Genomic DNA, 11,723 nt, shown 5'->3' on the forward strand with positions numbered 1-11,723 from the left:
TATGGGGTTTTTTCTTGTCCACTGATGTTTGCTTGAAACATCAGTGGACAAGAAAAATACCTGTATTTTACTGTTCTAAAGTGAAAATAACCCCGCATTTTACTGTTACTATTACTCAATACAAATGCTCCAGAAGAAAACCAGTGCAGATTGAGATGTATCTGCTAAAAGTTACATGGTAGGTTTTTATTTAGCACATTATTTCAATAATTCTATGTACTGATTGCCTTGTAATTTGAGGGGGAAAACAGACAAACAAAAACAAATCATCAAAATACAAACCAAAGTAATGATGATTTAGCTATAGCTAAAATTTACAATTAAATTGGGCAGTTTTGTTAGTGGAAGAACTGAGAGAGCATGATCTTAAATGTTTGACAATAGCATTGATATTTTGAGGTAGTGTGCCACTGTGAATCATAATCCCATAATATATCTGCTGTGCCTAGCCCTAGTTTATGACACAACTAAACAAGGCCTATATAATGTGGCTCCAGAAAAAGATGTAAGATTAAAATGACAATTAAAATAATTCCTCTATTTGTAGTTACAAAACTTTGGTTATCTGCTCAACCCATTGGGTGGGTGCTCAACCATCTTGGAAGTTCTGTGTATTTTACATCTTATGGAAGTTGCTGAAAAATCACAGGAGCTAGGAATGGGAACAATTTGTTAAATGAACTTGTACAGCCCCCACTCATCCAAAACTGCTCCCTATAGTGTACTCTCTGAGGTTTTGTCCAGTTTAGATTTAAATGACTCAAGCAATGGGTCTCCTGCAGCCTCCCTTGAGAGGATACTTTTTAAGGATATTGAATCTTACCTCTAGAACATTCATGTTCCTTCTTATGAAAGTAAGAGTTCTGCAAGCAGAGATAAAGCCTGTCTGGAGAGGACAGTTGATACTTGTCAAGATGAGCCAACTTTATTTTCCAGAGTCTTGTCTATAAATGCCCAGATCTTCTTGAAAGTTGCAGCCTCCTCCTAAATTCTGGACTCCATCTATTTGCAAAATTTAAAAATTATTACAAGTTACTCTGGAAGGTAGAATTTAAAATTGTCTGATTTCATATAATTTCAGCAAGAAAGAAAAATAAGTGCCTCACCCTACTGACTACTGTAACTCCCTCCCCCCTTTGATACCATGTAAATTATAACAGTGAAATATCTGCTATGTGGCAAATGGTCAATGTCAAAATGCACAATGTTTACAGTAGATTCAAAACTTTATGTGGCCTTCAGCTGTGTCTCTAAAATGCAGATATCCAAAGTTTTGTAACTACAAGTAGAGGAATTATTTTAATTGCCATGATTCTATATTTAGTATTATTTTCCACCATAACCACATCAAAGTAACTAGAGATTAAAATGCCTGTAAAATATATATATCGTGTTTACAAGTTTAATATTAAATATAAGAATTTGTATTTTGCTATTTTTCTTGACACACAGTCAAGCACCTTCGAAACACAGGCTTTGCATGTCTGTACATGTAACTTTTTTTTTTTAAATTACTGTACAGAAATTAGGCAGACAATCCATCCTAATAAAAATACTCCTCCAGAATAGTTTTCACACAAAAGTGAACCCTCAGGGGTGACTGGCTCATATGACAGATAATGTTTAACTAAGAAATTAGCACCATTGTGTTAGTACAGGATAGAACTAGCTTGTTCTTTTAAAATAAATTTTTAAAAGCATATGGAAGTTTAGGAGAATGCATGGTGATTTAAAAAGACACGACTGAAAACGAGAACAGAACTTCCCAATAGACTTCCCACTTAGCTTAGTGGTAGATTACTTTCATTAAAGATTTTATATATTATATACCTGTAGATTGAGAACTTTGTGAAAATGAGGAATCTCATTTCCTTTTTCATATTTAAGCTTTTCAAAGAACCTTAAAACAAATCACCTAACTTAGAACAACAGTGATAAAATACTATAGGACTTCCATACAAGGAAAGACATTCTAAACTAAATCCCATGTGGTTTTATATTTTGTTTATATTATGGTTGTACCCAGCAGGAAAATGCCTTCTTGAAAACCTACCCTCTTGTAATTTGGCTGATAAGGTGAGACTTAAACTGGTTTTTTGCCAAAGCAATAATATTACTGGTTTCAGCAAGCTTACCATGAGTTCTGTTAGGAATAGATACCATGTTTTAGTGACCCACAATGCTATTGTTTATCACTGCTGTCTGGAAAATTTGGTAAATGATGTGATATCAAACAATGGTAAGTAAACCAAAGTAGTGAGGGGTTTTTGGTTCTCAGTGGTGTAGTACTAAGACCAATGGAAAATGAAATGTAATTAAGGCAAAGAAATTATTTTTCAAATAATAAGACCTCCCTACAAAATATGAAGAAAAAGCCAAACTCAAACCCAACCAAGACAAACCAAGATCTAAACTATGTATGACAACATATATAGTTTGGTAACTTTGCAAACACCTTTCGGGCAGGAAGGGTCTTGGAGTGGGGGGGAGGTGTTTCAAAAACAGGCAGAGATGAACTGAATGGGATTTTGCAAGGAAGCCAGTTCAACACTGTAGGAACCATCAGAGTGAAAGCTAGATTGCCTCCTGGCTTGGGGTCTGATGGGGAGAGTCCCTCAACAGTGGGTGATTTGTAAGCTCACATTCTTATTTCAAACAGTAGGTTGCCTGCTCCCTGCTGTTTGAAGTGAATTTAATATTCATAGACACATGTACAAGCTGTTTAGTCTGACTGAAGTGATGGGTGGTGGTGTTTAGTACCCCTGCACCACGTGATGGGGCTGCTTTGTGACCCTTCTTCCACAACTCGTGCCTTCAGGACTCAAGCATCAGTAGGCCAGGCTGCTATATTAGTTGAACAGCTTCTTCCCAAAGAAAATCAGAGAACTGGGAGGGAATGGGATCACAGCCTTCTGGGGACCTTTTTTCTAAATCCTACAGATTCTTGGGTGCAACATGTATTTGCAGAAACTCTGTGGCTTACATAGTGTTATTACAAAGACAAACATATCCTTGCTGCCTATGGTAATTTCAGAGATTTCATGTCCCATTTATGAGAACAAAGATCTTAAAGCTGATGGCCTGGCCAAAAATCAGTCTGGGTAAAAATACTCTGCACCCTCAAATTTCTCACTTGTTTCCACAGAGAAATTTCCTCTCCAAAGCTATGTAGTCCAGCATTGCTGTAGAGCAATAAACAGCTGCTCTATTTCTCCCCTACCCTATATATTATAGGCATTACACAGAGACTGTTTATACCAGTTTAGAACCTGCTAGGGTGAAAAATACTATCTACATTTAAAATTAATTATCTATATAATCTTCTGGTGTTTTGCCAGAACATAGTTCTTCTTTTGCTTTTACCCCATAGCTATTAATTGCTATAATTGCTATTTTATTTCTTACACATATTTATCAAGTAGTTATCCATACTGTCTGTCTGATGACCCTGTTAATATTGCATAAAATTCCCCATATCAAATTGCTTAGGGTTTTTATTGGATAACTCACCATTTCAATGAGACACAATTGTTTTAGAATAGATGGTGTGAAAGTATACGGTGATAAGTCATTATTTGTTCAAAAAAGATTTTGTTGACACTAGTATTTAGTCATGTTATATGCAGGAGTTAATTCAATGTCAAGGTGTTAGAGCTCACTGTTTTAAATCCTTGTTTTCAGTTTAAAAAAGAAATCTTGTAGGAGTGCTTAGTTTGAAGGCATACTAGAAAGCTGAACATTAAATAATTAGACGTGGAAGAAAGTCCACCTGAAACTTATTTTAAATATTTCCTGGTTCTGTCATGTTCTACCTTTTTAAATATAATTTATAAACTGTTTCTATAAGAAATATTTAATAATTCTTTTAGTTCATTTATCTGTTTACTGGTTTATGAATCTTGCATAATGATCTGTACATAATTTCATTTTTCATTACTCCTTTAAGGGATTTTTGAGCCTTCCTTCCTTCCTTCCTTCCTTCCTTCCTTCCTTCCTTCCTTCCTTCCTTCCTTCCTTCCTTCCTTCCGACACTTCCTTCCGACACTTCCTTCCGACACTTCCTTCCGACACTTCCTTCCGACACTTCCTTCCTTCCTTCCGACACTTCCTTCCTTCCTTCCGACACTTCCTTCCGACACTTCCTTCCGACACTTCCTTCCGACACTTCCTTCCGACACTTCCTTCCTTCCTTCCGACACTTCCTTCCTTCCTTCCGACACTTCCTTCCGACACTTCCTTCCGACACTTCCTTCCTTCCGACACTTCCTTCCGACACTTCCTTCCGACACTTCCTTCCGACACTTCCTTCCTTCTTTCCTCCATAGCACTCAAACACACATATTCCTCATGTTGGTCTAGTTGGTCTGTCAGGACAGGTTGATCTTTCACACCTCACTAGACTTCAGGCACAGGAAGTGAAGAAATTATTGCCTGTGTGAGACTCACAACTCCCTGTGACCATTGGTCGCATGACAATGAGAGGAAAAAAATAGATTAGCTGGGATTTGTGGACTGGGAATTCCTAGTCTGGAATTCATAGACAATTATGACCAGAGAGGTTTGCTTTCTGCATTACACAGACCATAAAACTTCTTTGAGTCTTTGATATAATGCAGAAAATAAATGCTTGCCTATAGCCAAAGTGAGCTGAGCTCAGAGACGTGCATTCCTTTCTGCCATTGCACAGTCTGCATCACTTACTGCCCCAGATGTCTTACAGGCCATTCATGGTGGAGTATTTTGCTTCTGGTCTGTCACACAAATTTGAGCAGCAACCTGAATATACAAATACTTGCAGCATTCATTATTGATGAGACTTGGAAAAGATAATGTGTTACTAAATGCATTTTTATTTAATATATTTATTGTAGACAACTTCAGATGGATGATGGCTTCAGATACATGAAGGATTGCACAGCACTCAGCAAATCAACAAAAATTTTTCTGTTTACTTTTATGTGTGCATGAAAGTCATGATGAGTCAACTGCAACATAAACCATTGACACAGCAGCTCTTCAACACAGTTTGCCTGTTTGGAGGCATCAAGAGAATTGAAAATAGTTTCTCTATGCAATCTGTGCTGTTTAGGTGTATTTAAAAAACACAACCCAAAACAAATTTACCCTAAGAACTTGAATGAAGCAACTTTTTTCATGTTATGTCAAAACCCCTCAGGATACTTTGTTATATAGCATTCCCTCTCCTACCTCTTTCAAACTGACGAAATGCTACTAACTCTGAACAGCATCCCTCAAAGGGTAGGCCTTCTAACAACATCACTTAAAGAGAATTCAGACCTCAATTATATTCACCAGATGGCCACTGTTTTTCTAATTCTCAGAACATAGGTGCCATAGCTATTATGACAATTAAAAATTATTAATTCTGCATCACAGATTGAGTCATGAATCATAGAAAATGGACCAAAATCTTACTGAAGTAAATAAAATTTAAAAGCCTTGCAGTAATTAATAATGTAGCACAAACCACGTAGCAGTTGAGTTAAGGTGAGCCAATGTTTTGGGTGTGGTGGCACAGCAGGGCTGCTTCTGCAGACTTTGCACTTTGGAGGAAAGGCCTTGCTGCATACCAATCTGGGCAATAAAAGAGCCACTGTTTTTCAGTAGAAAACATTAAAACCAGGCAGGAAGAGGCATCTTTTAAACCAGGCAGAGCTGTACATTAGCACAGAAACTTTGCTTTTGGAATCCCAGCTAACACCAAGTTTTGGACCACTTCAGAAACATTAAAATAGCAAAGCAGCATGGGCTGACTGATGATACCTGTCAATGTGGTATCTTCCAAGCACCAGTAATATCCCTGATCTTCCAAGCATCAGTCATATCCCTGATACAGATTTGCCAGTTAAGGAAGAACTGCTGAGTATGTTGGGAACAGAGTAGAGGATGAAGCAGCCCAGGCTATGAGAGCAAGGAAAGATGAAGTGCAGCTGATGACTTGTTGGGCACAAACTCCATTCCATCTGTGCCAGATGTGTTATGCCACAGTTCTCAGTCAGGAAAAAAAAAAAAAAAAAAGGAAAAAAGGAACAAAACAACAATAAAATCAATCAATTAAACAAACACAACCAGAACCCCAATAACTACCAAAACCAATAGCTGAATGCCAGATTCTCCAGAGAAGTTGCAACCTTTTTTGCCTTTTCAAGCCTTCTGCAAGATGCTTTAGCTGCAAGCTCAACATTATGTGTTTTTCCTGGAATGGCTCCCATTTCACTTATAATTTTTAATGTTATTGTCCTAGTTACTAAGTAACATAAATTTGCCATACACATCCTTCCCTTTAAATGCTATTCCTGTGTTACACTTGATACTTTAAATCACCCAGTCAATTCATTTATGCACATAGAAGGATCAGAGAAACAACAGGTTTTATTGACTGAAATATTGAAGTGCTTTAACTTCAACAAGCTGTAGCTTTGTTCAATGTAAAGTGTTTATTTGTAAGTCAGTGTTCCAGTCTTCCTTGCTAAATAAGATTATTTTTTTAAAGAGTGTATTTTTGAGATATTAAATGTATTATGAAGTAACCCAATTCTATAGAAAATGAGAACTTTTCAGAAGTGATGTGGCCACATCTAGCCTCAGCTGACAGAAGGATAAGTAACTTATTTACATTTAAAGCAGTGAAACATTTTGTCCCTTGATTGAGAATTAGAGACTCCCACATTTGTAATGCTTATTTTAGGCTTGCATAGCTCAGCTTTGAGTCACTGGTCAACTCATTATGATTATGCATTCACTGTTGGAAGTGCTATCTGTTTTCTCTGCACTCTACAAGTACTCCCACAAGGCAAACTTAAATTCCCACGGAGATATCTCTGGAGGCATTTGTAAACTTGGAGTAACTCCTGCATACTTGTCTTTTTATCTCTCTTTTCAAGTGACAGAGAAGCAGCAATGGGAATATCTAATATGCCAAGATGTGCACTGTCAGATTCTCACAACACCACCCCCCTTCCGTCATCCTGTCTTTGTTAGGCCAGGATAATTAGTCCTTCTCATGGCTGGTAATTAAAGCCAGATCTCATGGACCTAAACACTTTGGGAAAGAAGATTAATGATAGGGCCTCTGGTTTTGGGACTCACAAAGGTGGGGAAATTGTAATGAGTAGGAGGAAGAATGTGGAGGAAAGAAGTTCTGTGCACTAATTGGAGAAAATGGCAAACACATGACTTCTGGGAAAAGAAGAGTATTATGGCATTGTCTCTCCATTTTTGTAAGACATTTGCTTGCAATACATTTCCCATTCCTTCAATCTGAGTGCGCCAGGAAGGATAGAAATAATTTTCTTCCCACTAGGAAATGCAGATAGAAGAGTGAGGAGGCAGCAGCCACCCAGTATGACTGAGAGTGGCTCAGCTTTGACTGATAACTGCATCCCAGATATGGTCAGGGCAAGGGCCACTCACCAATGTATTCTTTGTATCCTACTGTTTTATTTTAGAATCTCAGAGAGAGATTAAAAAACCTGTCATCCAAGATGCTGACTGATGTAGAGTTTTGTGGATTTTTGTTTTCTTTGTTTTTTTAGTCAGTGTATATAGAGAGCTTACTAAAAAAATATTAAAAGTATTAGCTTTTGAGATTTCGTCCCCCCAACCCCAAAAAACTCATCGATGAACTTGAAAAATTTTGAAGCAAACTATTTGAGACAAAATGTAAAAAAATCTGATTTAGTTCTTCACGTATACATCTGTATCAACATTCCTAGAATTGTTGAATGGTTTGGGTTGTAAGGGACCTTAAAGATTATTTAGTTCCAACCCCCCTGAGAAGGGCATGGACAAATTAAAACTCTTAAATTCAGTGGAATTTATGTACATCTCATGTCCAAGAACAGGTCATAAGTGCTTGATTGCAAGATCAGCTGTTGCTGTTATTAAAGTTTTGTAGTACTAGAACACTAAAGGGACCCTTATCTAATTAGGATCCCATTCAACATTGGAATAAAAATAAATCTGTTGTGTAAGGAAGAGTCCACTCTAACACTGGGAGACAGTTGAAAGAAGGAAGGAAACAAAAGAAAAAGAAGAGATACAGTGGAAAAAAAAGCCTCTTTCCAAGCTAAGTGACTTTAAGAATATGCAGTGAAGTCTTGGTCAGTTCTACACCTTTGTTTGGATCCCACTTGCAAATAGGCTTGAAACTGAGCTAAAAAAGAAAAATCAGTTAATGGGTCACAATAAACAGAAAGAAATCAAGCCATACAAGTCCATGTGCCTGCTTTTGTTGGTCTTAACTCACAGTCTTTGAGGAAAAACACAGCCTGAGATTTAACTCCCATTTAAATGATTAAAATAAGCAGCTCAGGGACAGTTTCATTTACTTCTGTTCCAGGCCATACCTATTCTATGTGAACTACCCCTAAGCACTACTCAACAATGACAAAACTAATTTTAAAATAATAAGGAAGTTTTCCCATTAGGTTCTCGAGTTACATAGAAACTTTTTCCATCTCCACAAACACAAACTAATAGGAAAATTACAGAGCCAGATCCTGGCCACAGGAATCTGTTTCCCTGCTTCTTCTCTCTAACATGAGTCAGTTCTATACATGAATTTTTACCAGGTGTGGAAATGTATGTTAGCGCTGAGATTCTGTAAAACTTCTAATTCAATGGAGCTTTACGTGTCTGAACTCCAAATATTTAACTTAGGTTTATTGGCTCACTGCTTTTTAAGGAACCTTATGTGGATTAAACTCTGCCTAGTAGGCCGTGTATGTTAAGTTTCCAGCAATAATTTTCCCCCTAGTTTCTCAATTTCTTTTACTGAGGATCACAGAAAGACCAAAGTAAAACTAGTAAACCAGGAAGAGCTTACCTTTTTCAAATATTGCCAGCAGTTGCTAACAGTATCTGTGCTTCATCTTGTTATTTATTTGAGTCACTTTTTTCAGAGTGGGCTCCAAGTTTTAGGCAATAACTTGCATGACTCAGACCTTGGAATGACAGTAAAAAAAGGTTATTCACTAAGAGTATCTACAGAAATTTTCATGTGTGTGCACATGCATATATATCAACTAAGGAGGAAAAAATACTCATCAAATCTTCTGCTGCACACACACAAAAAAAAGAGCTTTTATACACTCTCAAAAATGTAAGGGAGAGCAGAATGGGAAACTGGTGTGTTATGGGATATTTAAAACAACTAACATGCAATTCAAACCTTGGCTGAAGTCAAAGCAGGCTTGGATGCCAAGACCTGAAAAGCAGATCCCTACAAAGTGTGAAAAAGATTATTGAAAACTGATCCAAGTGTTTAAAGGATTAGCAAAGCAAAGGCGGGCTTGGATTTTCTCTGACCTGACAGTACTGGCTTTTGAGCCAGCTTCCAAGAGTTTTCAGTATTCTTCATTGTTGTGGTGACTTGTGCACTTTCTAGAAGGTCATGATTAGTGACAGAGGCTGGATTAACTGAGAAATTTACAAAGTACAGGATTAAAACTCATGGGTTGATGAGGGTCTAATTAGCATTTTAGAGGCTGTGGAACCATAAAAGTTACAGTCTCTCCAGGGAACAGAAGAGTGACTGAATGTTTTCTGAAGGAACTTGTGTACTTCTGGGACAGGAAGAGCCATCAGAACAGACCTAATGCTAAAGAAACAGTGTGGGAAAAGTTCAAAGGCTCATTTGGACCTATTTATCTCATGAAAAAGAACTGAGACCATAAAGATGAATGTAACAACTGGCAGGAAAATAATCTAAGGAAAAATTTTCAGTGGCAGAGGGTTGAGACAAGAACTAATCGGATTTTTAGTGTAGGCTTGAGAGTATGTGATTGTTCGTATGCAAGTAAATATCTGCCATAAATACACTAGTCATCCTGACTAAATTAAAAGGTAAGTAAATATTTGCTTAAAATTATTTTGCTTCGAGAATTATATTTATGATAGTGTTGTCCAGATTTCTGTCCCCAATACTTTTTATTTATAAGTTTTTCTCCTGATATTACAGTAAAGAGTCATCCAAAATTCAGAGCATTTTGATCCCTATTGTTTCAGGCTTTTGCAGATTGCTGTTACAGAAAGAAAAAAGAATATGTGATCTGTAGTGATGGTGGGAAGACAAGCGTTAATATTCAGTCCCGGCCAGTCTGGCCATGTAGGAAGCAGAAATTCTTCTAGAGGATGCAATTCAGATTGTATTACAGAAGTAAGAGAAAACTTAGAGAAAAAAAAAAAAAAAGAAGGAATGTAAGAAGGAGGAGAACGGAATAAAAGGAATAAGAACCAAAATCTCCCAAGTCCTTTTTCAGTTCTGACCCAGATCATGAATACATTTGCCTGACTAAGTTCAAAAGTAATGTGCTTGCATTTAGCTCTGAACTTTTTGCAAATGTATGACTGTGAGTATTGTGCAAGATAGGACATACTCTTCAAGTTAAATAAACATAATGAGCAGATCCAAGTTATATCCTGGAACTCTATGCTTTCTTCATACTTTTTAAATGTTAGGAGGATAAATTGGATTTGGGAACTTTTAATCACCTTTGTTGTAAGCCAGTCTCTTCAAGGGGCTTCCGGAGCAAAGCAAGCCACAGCCTGATTGATCATTTTTAAAGGGATTCCATTGGCCACACATTTACTCAAAGCCATATTTTCTGTGACAAAAGTAATCCTGGTTAGGTTCACAAGGTGAATATAGAAAAAAACCCAAGAGAATGAGGACTAGAAGAAACTTGTATTTCTCATTTTCAGGCTTACGATACACAGTGTTTCCCACCTTCGACCATATGGGAATTCCTCTCCCACAAAAATAACTGAGTAACCAAACCTTTTTGCTCTTCTTTTCTCAGGAGACATGAAACAACTAGAAGCACTCAGAAATGCTGGATAGTCCTAATAAGAGAACTCTGTGGAAAACAAAAACAACTCCCAAAAACTTTACATATAACCTGCATCATCTTCATGCAAAAATTGACTTTGTTGTTTACTGCTGAACTCACTTTTTGAAACAGTAATAACAAGGAAGAAATTTACAGTCATTTAAACACTGTGGACAGGCGTTGCTAAGCTGCAGTGCTTTGGCTACTGATAAAACAAATTAGCATCAGAGTAAGAATAGGACAAGATAGTGCTATGACAGAAATAATATAAGGAATACTAAGAACCCAGGTGTACATAATTAAGATTGTAATTCAAGCAAAGGGTTCTGGTGACATCATTTATCAATGTCACTGCAAACTCTCAATGGAATTACAGCTTTGTATGTAGAATTCAGATATACGTGATTTGTTAGAATACATGAGGAATGTTTCTATTAAAAGTAGACAGACAATATGTTAACCTCAACTAGTGGTGGTGACAGGATGAGATACAAAGAGAAGAGGTTTTTTTTTCCCTATTCTAGCACAAAAGAAGGATGGAACAGTCAGACTATTTCTAAGATATTTGGAAATTAAATTTATTGAAAATACTGACTAAGGGCTTTTCATCCCTCCAAAAAGTGGAAAAAGTTTCAGTTTTAATGTGATTCAATATGTCAATAAAAAACCAGAATTTTACTGCAAAAATGAACAAAGGAACAGCCAAAACTACTTATTTGTCCATCTCATAGTGTAGGACAAAATCACATTAAAATAAGCTCAAGAAAAAATTTCCATTAAAAGGATGGTATAAAATATTTACAATTAAACACCAAGTAAGGCTAGTAGTAAATTATTAATTGTAAATTAACTCATTTTTAGGAGGAAAAA

Source organism: Ammospiza nelsoni, chromosome 1, assembly GCF_027579445.1.
Source record: "Ammospiza nelsoni isolate bAmmNel1 chromosome 1, bAmmNel1.pri, whole genome shotgun sequence".
Classification (NCBI taxonomy): Eukaryota; Metazoa; Chordata; class Aves; order Passeriformes; family Passerellidae; genus Ammospiza; species Ammospiza nelsoni.